This window comes from Orcinus orca, chromosome 17, assembly GCF_937001465.1.
Source record: "Orcinus orca chromosome 17, mOrcOrc1.1, whole genome shotgun sequence".
In the NCBI taxonomy this organism is placed as follows: Eukaryota; Metazoa; Chordata; class Mammalia; order Artiodactyla; family Delphinidae; genus Orcinus; species Orcinus orca.
This window is the reverse complement of record NC_064575.1, coordinates 41,914,253-41,927,405: the sequence shown is the minus strand read 5'-3', so window position 1 is coordinate 41,927,405 and position 13,153 is coordinate 41,914,253. Positions and strand designations below refer to the sequence as shown.

The 13,153-nt window shown below is 35.4% G+C and overlaps 1 non-coding gene across 1 annotated transcript; it reads left to right on the top strand.

Moving 5' to 3' along the window:
• The first annotated feature begins 12,763 nt into the window (after positions 1-12,763).
• TRNAK-UUU (transfer RNA lysine (anticodon UUU)) lies at positions 12,764-12,836 on the top strand. The gene has a single exon. It is a non-coding gene; the product is annotated as a tRNA-Lys (tRNA).
• Positions 12,837-13,153: the final 317 nt, after the last annotated feature.

Sequence of the window (13,153 nt, the reverse complement as noted above, 5' to 3'; positions counted from 1 at the left end):
TAAATAGGTAAAGTGAACCTATATTCCTTTCTTTGGCATGGTAGAAGTCATCCTCTTATTAAACCATCCCAATTGATAGCTATTCTGTTCAAGTACTCGAGGTCATATAGTACAATATTGAAGTTGGCTCTCTTAAGGCCAACTGCCAGTGGTCAAATCCCAATACCACTGCTTCTTGGCTACATGACCTTGAAACATTAAGAAGTTACTTAACTTCTCTCTGTGCTTCAGTTTCCTCACCTGGATGATAGCCTACCTCGTGGGGTAATTGTGAGAATTAAAGAGATTAAAATGGGTTAAGTGCTGAGAGAATACCTGGTAGGTAGTAAGTATATAATAAGCGTTAGGTATTATTACCCAAAACCAACCTTTTAGGAGTTGAGAAGCACTTTGACTATTTGAGTGTATATTGGGCAGACTACATTGAGTTGATCATTTATGGAACAGAATAGGGAAGAGTATTAAAACTTTTACCTGGCTCCTGTGTTTACAGAGCACACAGTGAAGTTGGAGAGAGAACATATACACAAAATAACTACTATATAATATGTACAGGGTAAAATCAGTGAAAAATTATAGCACAAATTGAGTAATTAGTGAAAGGAGTACTTAGATCATTGTATTTAGGTAAAGGTTGGGGAAGTTTTCTAAAGAAGATTTAGCTTATTGTTTTTTTTGCAGATAGGGGCTGTAAAGTACATGGTTCTCAAAGGGATCTGTGACTAAAAAAGACTAAGACAAATTGTTATGTGTCTTAGTCTTTTTAGGTAAAAGGTGAAAGTTGTGCAGATAGGAATTTTGTTCCTTTCCTTATTGTGTACCTAGTTTGAATTGGTGCATCAGTATATTTATGTCTCTCCTCTTCCTTTACACCTCATAGACTCTATTCATGTCTGTGAGGCTAGCCACTTTCTAAATGCTAATAAGAAAACAAGTTTCACCAAAGAAAACTGTAATTTATCCTACTTTATGCTATTTGAGGGTTGGTTTTGTTTGTTTTTGGAAAATGAAGGAGTTTTCAGTCTAGTAAGTTTTCCCCAGTGGACTGCTTTCTCTACCAGCAGCTCTTTTAATTTTTTAAGCCAACATATAACTTAGACTTATTTGAATTGATATCTTATGAACCTAAGTTATTTCCTTCATAAACAGTTGACTTTAAGTTTATTGCCTTATTGTGGTTTGTGATGCCAATATTACCCTTTTATCAAGATTCTAATTTTCTGAATATTCATTGTCAGTCATTTTTTCAGAAAATACTGAAAAAAATTAGCTAGATATCAGACATTCTGCTAGGCTTTGGAGTTAGAGAGAGAGGAATAATACTAGAGGAACTCTCATTTAGTGGGAAAGGTAGAAGAATAAAGGAACAATTACAATAAAATGTGATCAGATCCACGATAAATGTTTATACCATAGAGGCAGAAGGTTAAATTAGAATCAAGAGTTGCAACAAGGACAAAGGGAACTGGGGTGGGGGGGAGGGGAGGGAAATGAACCAGGGTAGGAAAGTATTCCACAGTTAGTGATAACTGAATTGAGTTTGAAAGGATAAGTGCAGATTGTCCAAGGGAAGAGGAAGAAGAGCATTCTAAAGACAAAAGCACAAGAGCATGGCAAATAATTAAATACAGCTAGAATATAGAGAGCAAGTGGGAATATTGAATTAAGACTAGAGAATTACATATATGATGTGTGTATACGTGTGTGTGTTGTATACCCACATATATATCACATGAATAGATTTATGTAGAATATTAAAAAGTAAGAAGTTAGGATTTTATGTTCATGGATGAGGAGATATCAAAGTGGCAATTGAGTCTGCATTTTATATGACACTAAGAATATTGGAGGAATTGAAGAGTCGAGACTACTACTCACTCTGAAGACCAGGGGAGAAATGATGAAGGCCACAAATAAGGCATAACAATAAAAAATTAAAAAAGAGAAAGTGTTTTTGAGAGGTATAGAAAATAAATTTGGTGAGTATAGGATGAGGGTGCCAAAAAAAGGGGAGAAGCTGTGATGGCTCCTCAGGTTCTGTGAATGGTGACATATTTATGAGCAGTTTGGAGGTGTGGGAGATGGTGAGTTTGAAATGTCTATGAGGCATGGAGATCAAGAGACACTGATTAAGTGGATATGTGGGTCCAGAGATATGGGCTGGGAATAGAGGTTTGGAACTTATCAACACACATAGATGGTATTTGAGGCTTTTGGTGTGGATTTGGTACCAAGTGAATACGATGGTGACTAGGAGACTGATAGAGAGCAGCCAGAGAGAACAGCAACCAGGAGGGAGTGTCATAGGCAATGGAAGGAAAAAGTTTTGAGAAATAGGAGGCTGTTAAATACTACAGAGAGGCCCAAATAAGTTAAAAACTTGAAAGTATTCATTGGGTTTGACAATTAGGCAGTCATTGGTAACTTGGTGGCAGTAATTACAAACAAGTAGGGGGTGTGCAAGCCATGTACAAGTGTGTTAAAGTGTAAATGAAGACTGCAAATGTAGACCACTCTCAATAAACTTGGCAGTGGGAGCATAGAAAATTACAATTAACGTTGAAATTAATTAGAAAAGGACCTGCTTTTCAAAAAGATTTGCATTTCTTTACCTACTCTAAAATTTGCATTGCTTGTATAGTTTCTACATTAATTATGTCATTTAAAGTTTTTAAAAGGCTATGAATTAAAGAGGAGAAAGCAGTAGCTGGGGAGTGGGGAAAGATAAAGGAGGAGGTAGGACTGTGGTTCTCTCACATTGAGTCACCTGGACACCTTTCAAAAAATATCCATGCTTTGCCCTTACTCACCTATTTTCATAATCTCTGCAGGTAGGGCCTAGGCATTGACTATTTTTTAAGAGCTCCAGGTACCTTGATACCCACTGAAGGTTGAAACCACTGAGAAAAGATTTTTCTCTTAAGATGGGAGTGACTGAAGACTGTTTAAATACTGAGAAAAATGAACAATCTATAATTTATATAGCTTATTGATTATATGTTATAATTTATTGATATGAGATACCATTAGCTTATATCAGAAGATACTGATATTAGAGAATTAAATAGATCATTGACCTGGGGGTTAAGAGACATATGCACTTTATTTCTGACTGTCACCAATTTGCTATATAATTTTGTGCAAGTCAAAAAATATCTACACATGTATACAGTGTGGAGGCTATGATTCTGTACCTAAGGACCATTTCCATCTCAATTTCATTTTATTTTTCATCTACTTCTTGAGCAGAATCATGGCTCTCTAGAGTAAGTATCTAATTCGTATCTGCAGTTAAATATAGTTCCAATTCCAATTAATCTTAGGATGTTTCCTTAATTTTCCTTTTCTTCCATCTCTGAAATAAAAATTTCAAAATGTTTACAGGATGAAGCACATCCTAAGAACTGCATGGCTTAGAGAAAACTCAAACTGCGTTTACTGCATTCTCTTCTACTCTCAACATTCATACTCCAGGGAAATTTATTTTTAAATTAGTTTGTTCAATTTTGGAAAAAGGTGTTTTAAAGCTGAAAAGAATGAAGATTCATCTAGTTCTGCATTCTCATGTTGAAAGAGGAGGACACAGGATCAGAGAAAGTTAGCAACGGAGCATCTTATTCCCCCATTCTGTGCCTTCTATACTAGTCCACTCTTTGGCAGATGGGAAGCCTACATAAGCAGTGACACAAAAGCATCCAGCCTGTGTTGCCTTGGTGACATGGGAAGCTTCAGAAGCACCACAAAGCCCAGGGACCATCACCCTGATTAAGTGAAAGTTTTATTACATATCCACTTAAACCTGATATAATTTGATTAATGCTGAATTTTAAACTCACTTTGAAAATATCAAGCCCTAGAAAATTGCATCTATAATAATAACAAATAATTATCAAAATAGTTTGAGGCAAATGGAAAAATAATGTATTCCAATCTCTTAGTTTTAAATATTTATCATTGAGATCAAGAAAAATGAATTTTAGGGCACTTAGGTTAGACAGTGTCACTCAGAAAAAAGTTTGTTATATGTAAAAATAGATATAATTCCCATTAAGCAAAAGAAGCAAAATCTATTTTCAAAATACAGAGAAATTTACAAAAAGTAATTGAAAGGAAAAGGAAAAGTATTCCTAGGTAGCAGTTGCAAGCGTTATCATATCTCCTGGATGTAGAAGTAGGGCATCAGTTCAGTTATAAGATCATTTCGGCTCCAGCATTAGTCTCAAGCTTAAGAAATGATAGTGAAAGTTCTAAGTATGCATATGATTATAAAATGCTTTCAAGGTTAAATATGTGCACTAAACACTCAGGAGTAGCTATCAACTGAGCTTATTATCAGACTTAGCTTATGGACTTTTTGTACTTATTGATTTGATAGACAAAATTAGAACTAAAATAGGATTTATTCAAACTAATTGAAAGAAACAATTTTAGTTGTAATACTACAGAAAAGTTGAAATTTTATAGAAACTACTTTGACGAATCATCTAACCTAAAGTTCTGAATTATTTAAATGAGTTAACTCTGCAGAGAGGAAAGTGAACAGTAGTTGGCTTCTGATTCAATTTTTGTACTGTATCCCCCCCAAAAAAGTTAAATGCAAAGCACTTATCCCATAACAGACATTTAAGAAATGTGAATTCCTTCCCTCACTGCTCCCCATTTTTTCAGTGACTTAATTACCATTTCTGCAGGGGACACTGTATAGAGGCTCCATGGGCAAAAGGGAGGCCCTAATTGTCTCACTGAGATATAAGAGACCAAATAATTGAAAATTATGTCTCTGTTGGGTATCAGAGTTACTCTTGGCTCATCAGTTAAGAATTAGCCTATTTAGATGCAGCTTTTACTACCATTTAGTATCACATAAGTACACTGAATTTCTTGCCTTGTTACTCCTGACACATGAGCTGAAAACTCTTCGTGTTGATTTAACTTTAAGTCAAAGTCAAAATTGATAAAGCATTTTTAAATTTTATAATCAAATTAGAAACACCTCTCTCATTTTGACTTACTCTTTCATATCATCATTCAAATAAATAAAATAAAATAAAAAAATAAATAGAATGTTGTACTATTTTTCTTACAGGGATTATAATATATTTAAACTTTTAGCTGTTCTGTTAGCTGGGAATGAGTGAGTGGGACTGTACTATTCTTGTAACATGAAAGAGGCAGTTCATCGCATTGTTAAATCACACATTGAATTCTCTCAAATTATCCTGTCAAGTAGGTCTTCTTACAATAATTATTCCAAAGCATTGTTCTTGATTTTTTTTTAAAAACTGATGCATGGATCATCTGCAATAATAAAAGTGTGAAAATGTCCAGGAAAGTTTAAAAAAAAGGTAACAAAAGAGGACTTTCTGTGCAAAAATTTCATATGTAAAGTCATTGAAATCAGAAGAAATAGTTAGATTAATGGAACAGAAGAGAAACTGTAGAATCAGACCCATGTATACATAAGAATATATTGTGTAAAGAAGGTGATATCAATAAATAGCATTGTGAAAACAAGCTATCTTTTGAAAAAATTAAGGTGAATTAAAGATTTAAAGTGGAAAAAAAGGAATTACAAGGTGCTACCCTCAGAATTAATGAACAAGGATAAATTTTAAATTTCTAAAAATAATTCAAGCCTAATTCCACCTCCCTAAAATGTTTAATTTTTTCAACTATTATCCTATACATATTGTTTAATGCAGAAATGTATGTTCATTATGTTTTACATTCTATTTTATTTAATGTTGTATGATTTGTCTTAGGTCTATTTAGTATTTTTAGTTATTTTAATGAAATCTTATCTTTTTAACAGGTATATATAATTCACAACTAACAATTTAGTGTAAAGATTTTTGGATATTTTTCTCTATAAATATGCATCTAAATATGTTTGTATGCATTTATCTCACTGACAAAAATGGAGACATACTATATATACTATCGCAATCCTTAATTTTTTTCTGTATACAATATATTTTAGAAATGACATAACCTTTAGAATCAAACTCTCATTTTGAAGTTCAAAACAAAAAGACCTTCTGTGGTTTTGTTTGGAAACCAAATTGTAAAGAAATCATTATTTTCTAAATTAATTTCTAGGCTGCATTTAAAATTTTTTCTACTTTGTTATCTATTTTTAAAGAATATACTATTTCAAATTATTTTTATTTTTATCTGAGATTTACTTATTTTGATTGATTAATTTTTGCCACTTTTATGTTTTGTCATTTTACTTTATAATTTAAAAATTTATACTTCTCCCTTTTCCTTTTTCCATTATGGTGTTACTCTATTTACATTAATATTTTAATAACGTTTGAAAGTAAATATCGTACTTTTAACACTTTATAAATGAGTTAAAGCAATTCACAGTCATGATACTGCAATTATCAATTTATAACTAATCAAGCATCCTACATTTTTGTTTCTTTTTAAGGAGAGAAAAATAATTTTATGCTCTTTAGTGATGTTTTCTGTTCCCTCATTCTTCATCATTAGTTAAATGGGAAAGTCTTTTTGTTGTTAGTTTTAACTAATGTTTCAGTAGTCATAATAAGTAGTAATATTACATCCCTTACCTTTCTAGAGTATTCATAATTACTCTTGTTCTGTCAGTAATTACATCAATTTTTAGTTGTAGTAACGTTTTTTACTCATCTCTAAACTACATAATACTTATTCTAAATATTGAACTGCCTCTGTTGGGACCTCTTTATCCCTGTCCACAGGTTGTCTTGAGTTTTCTAGAGATCTTTACAGGAAACATATACTTGGGTAATAAATATTGCAGGTCTAAAAATGTTTTTAGGTACTTTTATACACAGATGATAGCTCTATTAAACAGACTAATCTTTGACTACATACTTTCAGTTTTTAATTCAACTTTTTATTTTGAGATAATTGTAAATTCAATTCACATGCAGTTGTAAGAAATAAGAGATCTTGTGTACTCTTTACCAATTTCCCCCAATGGTAACATCTTGCAAAACTAAAGCTCAATATCACAACCAGGATTTTGACACTGATATAGTCAAGAAACTGAACATTTCCATCACAAGAAAGGAAATTTCTTTCCTTTTATAGCCACAGCATGTTGTTCTTTTATAGCCACATTCATTTCCCTCCTCCCACCTCCTCCTTTATCCCTGGTAACCAATAATCTGTTCTTCATTTCTATAATTTTGTCATTTCAAGAATGTTATGAAAATGGAATCATAAAGGATGTAAACTTTGGGGACTGGCTTTTTTCACCAGTATAATTCTCTGGAGATACACATCCAGGATGTTGGATGTATCAATCATTTCTTCTGTGTTATTTTTTCTAAAAGTTTTATAGCTTTATAGTGAAGTCAGTGATTCATCCTTGAATGACATTGAAAATTTTCCCAGGACATGTTTGATCTTGGTTTCTGTTGGCTTTCTTCTTTACTTCCTCCCCAACTCAAATCATATTTCTTAATATATTGAAAAGCATCTTCAGTTTACAGTTGTACCCCTTATTAGTGATTCTGGGGGGTTTTGTGTGTGTGAATTCTTTACTTAGCACTTCTATTATTCAAAAATTTGTGTCTGTATCTTTTCTTTTCACTGGTGCATGTCCTGCTCTTAAAACAGCACCTGCCACATGGTAGGTGCTATATAATTAACTGTTAAAGGATTAAATAAATATCTTTAATGTTTCTCAGCTTATCTGTCATTTTCTTTCTCTGTTATTTTCCCCTCATATTTTGTATTTCTTCCTTAAGTTTATATACTATTTCACTAAATTCAATTTTGTTTTTTTGTTTGTTTGTTTTAAAGGTACAGATTCCTTTTTTTTTTAACATCTTTATTGGAGCATAATTGCTTTACAATGGTGTGTTCATTTCTGCTTTATAACAAAGTGAATCAGCTATACATATACATATATCCCCATACCTCCCCCCTCTTGTGTCTCCCTCCCACCCTCCCTAGCGCACCCCGCTAGGTGGTCACAAAGAACTGAGCTGATCTCCCTGTGCTATGTGGCTGCTTCCCACTAGCTATCTATTTTACATCAGTAGTATATATAAGTCCATGCCACTCTTTCACTTCTTGATCGGACTGTTTATTCCAATGATGATAATAACTTGTTTCAAAGACCTGGTGTTTATAAAATATTTTGAGATGGAGTGCAACAGTGTCCCAGAGGAAAGCCTGGGGTTGCTCAAGGAAGGAGCACAAAGTCTAGTGGTGACCTAATGAGGTCATGAGATTGGTTTTATACATGAGGAATAAATAAACACACTGTGTATAATGGAAGTCATGTTTCTCACTGTGATAGGAAGGAGCTACAAATATGGAAAGCAGGAATGTTAGAATGAACTTTTTGGCATTGGATTAGAATTTCAGTCTTGATTTTCTAAACAGAAATAGAGATATATAAATATATATTTATATATAAGTATGTATGTGTACACATATGTTGTATATGCATATAGATTTTTTTTTTTTCTATCTCTGTTCACTGAGATGGTCTGGGAGCAACGACACTCCAATAATGATGAGAACACCTTGTACCCAGATCTTGGTTTCAAAATGCCATTCTCTGCTAAAAGGAACCAGTGCTCCTTGGACAAATGGTTAATCCTAGCTGGGACAAATGGCTAATCCTAGCTTTTTTTTTTTTTCACCAGGCAAGGGCAGTGTGTTCTTCCTTCTCAGACACTTTCTCACCCAGCCTGACCATAACCCAGCCTCGTTCCCACCCCACTTTGTCCCTCCTTTGGTCTTGCTCTTGTTGTGAACAGAGCAGGACAATGTGGTCCTGGAGCTGTTTTTTTGTGGTGAAAAGAAGGAAGTGCTCGAAGAATGATAGGACACCTCAAAGCAAGAAAACAAAACAAAAAAACCAGGAGCTGGCCTGAAAGGACTCCTGCTGGCCAATTCTGGAACAATTTGAGCACCAGTGTAAATAAAGATAAAAACAAGTCATAGCCCATTAATGAAATAGGAGTATATGAGTCAATACTGAAAAAAATTAGTAAAGAAATGGGAAAAGAGAAAGCTCTACTTTATAGCAGAATGCCAACTAATAAATCTAGAAGATATTGTGGACATAAAAAATCACCATTCAGCAACTACCATACTTGTGGTGGAGAAATCTGGCTGGTACCACCTTTAACCAAGTGCATATCACCAGAAATGGTATCATCAAAATTGTATACCACATATATGGTGGCCATGGAAGTGCCCTGCTGAGAGAACATACCTTGGAGAGAAAAGCTGCTGACACTTCCAGCCACTATGCCTATGAATGCTGAGGTCCACTTCTCCTAGTCTACTCCCAGCCAATCACTGAGCATGGTGGGGATATTTAAGCCTGTCCATTCCTGCCTGATGTGGGATTCCTCTAACAGGAAACATTTTCTTGGGGACACCCCTTCAGTCTGTCTTGAGGTTTTCTCAGAACTGCACTAGAGTGTGAGTTCTTACCTCCTTCTCACCTTTCTCAGGTGTTTGTCCCAAATATTGGTCTAAAGACCCTCTCTCTGCCAATTCCTGCTTCTTCCCCTTTATTCTTCACAGGCATTTCTCCCAATAAGTCTCTTTTGTGTTTAATTCAACTTGGCATCTTTTTCTTGGAAGACAATCCGATATGAGGCAATGAGGGGGGAAAAAAGCATCACTTCTGTGATATTTATGCCAAAAATGCATAATCTGAATCTCTTTATTAGACAAACCCACACTGAGGCATCTTGTACAAAATAATTGACCTGTAATCCTCAAAAGTATGAAAATAAAAGACTGAAAATCTGTTCCAGGTTAAAAAAGTCTAGAGACAATATAACTAAAATGTAACATGTGATCCTGGATTGAATCTCTTAGTCACAAAGTCATTATCAAGATAATCGGAACTTCCCTGGTGGTGCAGTGGTTGAGAGTCCACATGCCAATGCAGGGGACACGGGTTCGTGCCCCGGTCTGGGAGGATCCCACATGCCGCGGAGCAGCTGGGCCCGTGGGCCATGGCCGCTGAGCCTGCGCATCTGGAGCCTGTGCTCCACAACAGGAGAGGCCACAGCAGTGAGAGGCCCGCGTACCGCAAAAAATAATAATAAGATAATCGGAAAACTTGAACTGGTTCTTTGTATTAGATGGTAAAAACGTCTTGATGGCAGGAGAGGAGATACTCACTGAAGAATTTAGGGACTATGAATGCATCATCATATCTGAAACTGAGTTCAGGAAGACCTTTGTCTTTGCCCTATACCTGAAAATTTCCTGTAAATTTGGAATTCTCATTTTTCAAAAAGTAAATCTGGTGGTATGTGGAGTATGGATTAGAAGAGGCCAAGAAGTAAAGTCTCCAGACTTTCACAGGTGCCCAGATGAGAAAGAGTGGGCCAGCAGATTTGGCAAAAGCAACAATAGATTCAAGGTAGATTTAAGTGATAGAATTAGTGACTCATTAATAAATTGGATATGGGGGGGGGGTTAAAAAAAGGCTTTTTGTTGGTGGTGGTGTTTTTTTTTGTTGTTTTTTTGGGGGTTTTTTTTGACCACACCAGGCAGCTTGTGAGATCTTAGTTCCCCAACCAGGGACTGAACCCAGTCCCACGGTAGTGAAAGCATCGAGTCCTAACCACTGGACCACCAGGGAATTCCAAAAGAGGTTATTAAAAATAGATTTTTGTTTCTGGCTTTAGCAACTGAGTGGAGGCTAGCCATTCAGTGTAGCAAAGAAGATGGAGGGGTTAACAGGTTTGAGAAGAAATTCATGAGTTCTGTTTTAGACATGTTATAATTAAGAATCCTAGTATTAGTAAGCAATTGGTTATATGGGTCTAGAATTTAGAGTAGAAGTTTGGGGCAGAGATGTAAATTTAGGAGTTATTAGCATATAAAAGCCATTGAGATGAATGAGATCACCTGCAGAGAAAGAGTAGACATTGAAGAAAGAAAGTCCATAAATTAAACCTGGATGATCTCCAACATTTACATATCAGTTAAAGGAGGAAAGCAGTTAAGTAGACCAATTCTGATGGAATCTATTTAAATAATTGCTCATCTGTCCCATACTTCTAAAATGCAAAGTAGATAGGATCTGCATATTTATCCAAGAGGAAGGCATGCCAGAGTGCTAGGTTTGTCAGCTCCTCTCTCTCTCCACATAGCTCTCTCTCTCCACATAGCTCCTCAGGCTATGTAGACTGACCATTCCTTCCTTCCAGCATTATCCTCCATTGCAGTAGTAGCTGAAAACAGATGAGCTCTAAATCTGGTTTTAAATTTGCACATGCAGTAATAGGCTCATTCCTTATAAGAACTTGGGAATTATTGTTTCTCCTGGGGCTCATTTAGAAGCTTCCTAGCGTTAACAAACAGGTAACTATTTGCCTTATTACATATATAAGAGAGAGAAAACTACTCTCACTTTCAATTCACTATCAGTATAATCATCAAAGGGGATTGTAAATGAGAGCTTTCTTAAGAAATACAATTAGCTTGAGACTACTTAAGTATTCTTTCACAAAATTTTAACTCTGTCTCTGAAAGATACAAAACATATGTGGATTGATTTTATATATTTTACATTTGCTATTACACAAATTCAATAAAAATAGCTGGCATTTTTATTTTTAAAGATAGGTCGTGGGCTTTCTGGGTACCCCAGTAACTGGTGAATGGGAAAGAAAAACAAAACTAAGTAACCATTAAAACAGTTCTTCCAGGCTTCCCTGGTGGCGCAGTGGTTGAGAGTCCACCTGCCGATGCAGGGCACGCGGGTTCGTGCCCCGGTCCGGGAAGATCCCACATGCCGCAGAGCGGCTAGGCCCGTGAGCCATGGCCGTTGAGCCTGCGCGTCCGGAGCCTGTGCTCCACAACGGGAGAGGCCACAACAGTGACAGGCCTGCGTACCACAAAACAAAACAAAACAAAACAAACAAACAAAAAAACAGTTCTTCCTAGAAGCAGGATAAAATGGATGATCCTGATGACATTTTGGCAGGGGGATTTCTAGGAAGATGTCACAGATATTCATAGTGACTCCAAGGAAGATATCTGGTCCAGTGTCCATAGGGTATGTACTTTGTACACCCTTACAAAATTGTATTAAGAGAGATATTTAGAATGCTGATGTTGAAAGACTTGAAGAATCTTACTTGATCTGTAAATTTAATAGAAAGAGTTCTATCTCAGCTCTGCCATTCACCTGTGAAAGACTTCACTAAATGGAATTTGGCCCTGACATTTCCCTCAGTTCGTGTTTTCTGTCCTTCTCGTGTTTATGAACAAGCATAGCTAGAGTTCTTGGCTCTAACCCTCCAAAATTTTAATAGTAAAATCAGTAGTGGTAGCATATTGAGTTACTTGAATGGTATTTGCCATTGCACAGAGTAAAAGAAGGGGCCAGCTGGAGAAAATCTCTCTTCCTTATCACTAGCCTGTACACAACTGCTTTTCTTCCCTTTCCTAGAATAGACCAGGGACCCTGATTAGGGCTCAGCTGAAGCAGAAATACAGAAACCAGATGTTTCATGGAGTCTTAGTCATAGGTACTAATGTATATTTAATTATTTTATTTCAACAGCCTCATTCTCTCAGAAGCACTTGTCTTATTCCCTGTTTTGTTCATCACTGTATTGCCAACACCTAGAATAGTTCTTGATATCAAGTAGATAATTACAAACATTTGTTGACTTACTGAATACTAAAATTAATATGACCTTGTGTAGATGGAATATGACTTGCTTACTTCACTGTATTTAATAAATATTCAAAAATGTTGACTCTAGGGAATTCCCTGGTGGTCCAGTGGTTAGGACTCCACACTTTTACTGCTGAGGGCCTGGGTTCAATCCCTGGTCAGGGAACTAAGATCCCGCAAGCTGCGTGATGTGGGCCCCCCCCAAAATGTTGACTGTAAATAATTTTTCACTTTTCATATGTGATATAAATGCTAGGGAATATAATTTAATACTCATAATTATACTATACCTGAGGCTCTTTCCTTTTCTGCATTATTGAAAATAAGAACATTTAATTTTTTGTGAATTTAATAGAAACTTTCTGAATAATTTCATAAATTCACTGAGGGATATTGTAGAGCTCAGTGTAACAAGTACAGTCATTAAAGTTTAGAAATTAGTTTCTTTCTTTACTTTCAGTAATTCAATGTTTATTTTCTTAA